Consider the following 3,832-nt stretch of genomic DNA (forward strand, 5'->3'; position numbering starts at 1 on the left):
AGCAATACTCGGGCACTGAACTACAGCATGCAGAACGGTTTCATTTCATCATTCTGGACGTACCTCAGACAGGCCTGGCTGATGGCATTTCCATGCCTGTAAAGTTTATCTTGAACAGGCAGCACCCCTCTGTAGCACTGCCAGGCAAGGGATTTCTGGAAGTTGTCTATAGGCCCAGGCCCAAAAGTTCTCTGAAACAGACCGGTTAGTTGATCTTCATCGACGCCCAGAGTTTCTCCAAGAATGTTGTCACACTTTCCCTCCACTAGCCCTCTATAGAATGCGAGAGTAGAACTACCAACAACTGCATTGCCCGCCTGGTGGAGGGCTGTGAGCACTTGTTGGCACTCAAGGTGCCAAGGGTCCCTCCTCGGTCTATGCCTAATCCAGGATTGCAACTCAGTCAAAGTGATGAGCTGTGGAAAAGTGTGTCTTACAAACGGTGACCACACCTGCTCACTGTCAAGGAAACACTGGAAATGCTGCAACCTCAGTGCATCAGCAATCATGGCATACTCAGCCCTCCATTCAGCAGCTGTTAACAGCAGATGGAGCACCTGACCAGTGGAATGCGCCCCTTCCACAGAAAGCGGAAGAGTAAGCGCACCAGCTTGGTCAACCAGCAAACAGGGCAAAGGATGACAGTCAAGTGGTAATAGATGACGGATGCGATGTATGCATTTACCACCTCCGCTTGACCTTTCAGGGATGGCTTTCTCTTGGCCCATTTCTGGGTGAGATTGGCTACCCTGCTCATCACCTCATCCTAGTTCTTCTCCACCTGGGAGTCAGGACCAAACCAAACTCTGAGCAGCTTAACGGGATCGTCTGGCCAGTGCCCCATCATGCTGTTGGATGGCATGGGCTACTAACTTTTCCCACTAACTTTTCCACGTTAATTTTAGCTCCTGTCACTGCTTCATATTCCTCTAATGTTTCACCAATCAGGTCTATATGCCTGTGGTTCAACACTATGATGGTGACATCATCAGTGTAAGCAGACACATTTCTCTCACATTCTAGATCACAAAGGACACCTCTCAAAGCCTCCAACTTCCACAATAATGGCTCAAGAGTCAGTACATAGAGAAGAGAGGAGAGAGGGCACCCTTGACAGACCGAATGCAGGATGCTGAATGGCTCCAACAGGTACCATTCACCCAAACAACCGAGCAGATGCCACTGTATAAAGCAGCAATCCAACCGCATAAAACTGGACTGAAACCGGCTGCCCTGAGGAAAGCTGCAAAGTATTAATGGTCAACCCAATCAAAAGCTTTAGATTGATCTAAATTGATCAGAGCCCCACCCATGCCAGCTTCATTACCCACCCTCTCTAAGATGTAGTGCAGAAGATGGAGGTTATCGTGAATACTCCTGACTGAGATGGCACAAGTTTTCACCTCGCCAACCAGTTTGTCCATGACAAGTGCCAACCTCTTGGCTAACATCTTGGCCAAAATTTCAACTCTGCATTGAGCAGATTGATGGGCCTGAAATTCTCTATAATGTACCCTTGTTTGAGTCTTTTCTTAGCAGGGCCACTACTTCTCGACAAACAAAAGTGGGAATTCTCCCATTTTGCTGCCATTTGCAGTAGATGTTTGCTAAGAGTCTCGCAAGCAATTCTGGCATCAAAGTATAAAACTTGTAGGGCAGACCATCCAAACCCAGAGATCTACTGCTCGTGCAACTCTTCATTGCTTCCTGTATTTCTGTGGCTGTTATCACCCTTTTGCAGCACTCTGCCTCGTTCGTTGAGAGTCATGGTAGGCTGCCCAGATAGGCACTGAAGTCTGCCTTGTTATCTATCCCACCACTTGTCCCAAATAGTTGAGCAAATTGCCGCTGAAAAGCCACACACATCTGTTTTGGCTCGAATACCATGAATTTGTTCTGGTCCACCAAAGACCGAATGGTGGTTTTATTTCCACTTTTCCCCCTCTGCCATGCAGGCCCATCATGATGCTTTTGTTCCCTCCCTGCTTAATGAACATACCTTAGCTCTGACAGCACAGCCTTCATGTTTGGCATTGAAAAATTGGTTGAGGGCCAAATTGGCTGCCAGCACTTCAGTTGCGATGCCTGTCCTAAGTGCCTCATCTAACTTCCTAACTAAATCTCCTTCTATTCTATTTCTCTCTACCGCTAATACCTTGCTAAACCTAATTGATTCTACTCTAATTGCCCTTTTAAGAGCAAACCACCAGGTGTTGTTCACAATTGCACCCATCAATGCCTGCTTAACTAATTTGCTAATCTGGTCTCTGTAAGCTTGACACACCGGTAACGACTTGTTCAGCTTCCAGTAACCGGGACCCTGTCTTTGAAGTCTTTCTAAGTCGACTGTACAGATCACAAATTTATGGTCTGTGTAGCCGACCATGTGAAATTGTGGGCACCCTATGCTATCCTTGAACACTGGCCTACAAAACACCCTATCTAGATATGATCTAGATGACCCGATACAGTTTGTCCAAGTCCACATTGACACATTCGGGTTATCTAGTCGGTACCTGTCACACAACTGAAAACGTGTGAGCAGGATTTTGAAGATTTTGTACACCCCTCTTCTGTCAGATACTCCCACACAATTGAAACGTCCCTCTAAGACAGCATTCCCATCCCCTACTAATACTAAAGTCTGAGATGTTCCCAGATGCTTAAAGTAATTGACCTCCCTGCCCTTGTTGGAGCATAGGCAGCCACCAGTTTGAAAGCACTGCCATCACTGCTGTTCACATCTAGGACCACCAACTTACCTTCTAGATCCAGGAAGACTGCCTTTATTTTCAAATCCAGACCCTTCCGGAAAAACACCACAGTACCACCACAGCCCCTTTTATTATTATTATTATTATTATTGAGTGAGCGAGCAGAGCATGCCATCAAAGTGACACTGGGGTAAAATATACGAAGCCCAGTATACCCATCATGACTACCCGTCTGATAAGGGTACACCAGGCACATGCATCACAACCATGGTGATCTCATATCAAGATAAACAGCACATGACCTTGCAGGTGGAGCCCAGTTAGAATTTTCTTCAGATCGAGTAACCCATCCTGCTCAAAAGGTCCCTGAATAAGGGTTGTTTAAGGACGTTGAACGAAACACACATGTTTCCAGAGGTGAATTATTCAAACCCCAAAGAATCCTTCTCAACACATGGCTATGATGCTCCCCCACTACTTCTGCTCGTGATCAGAGATGCACATATCGTCAGCCACTAAGGGACATGCTCAACTGGTTAAGGTCAAACAACTGACAAGCAAATCTGTGGTATAGAGCAGAATATTTGCTGTAGCCCATCTTTTATACCAAGACAAAACAATGTACATGATAACACTTCCAATCAGTTAAGATCAGAAGCCATGAGAGCCAGTGCCTGGTACTGCATCAGGGCATTTTATTATTATTATTATTATTATTATCATTATTATTATTAAACATTTCCTACATATAATAATTTTGTATTTGAATAGTTATAAGATGGCTGAAGACGTTTGAGAGAATATGTTTTCTATGCAGATCTTATGGCAACTAACTTCTGATAATTAACAATGTGTTTCCTGCAATGACACTCACAGCTCATTTAATTATCTAAGTAACTGATTACAAATGTACATATGTTTAACTGCCCATGTATGAACTGTATATAGTTATATACATATAAGTATGTATATTTTATATTATTTATTCAATGAAAGAGGAACGTTAATTTTATTAAAACTTTTCCCTCACCCTATCCTAACAAACCAATTTACATCTCTTCTCTTTTTCACATTTCCTCCTTCATTCACTAGGCCTAGCTCTCACTCCCTAATCCTGT

The sequence above is a fragment of the Octopus sinensis genome, linkage group LG8 (assembly GCF_006345805.1).
Source record: "Octopus sinensis linkage group LG8, ASM634580v1, whole genome shotgun sequence".
Lineage (NCBI taxonomy): Eukaryota > Metazoa > Mollusca > Cephalopoda > Octopoda > Octopodidae > Octopus > Octopus sinensis.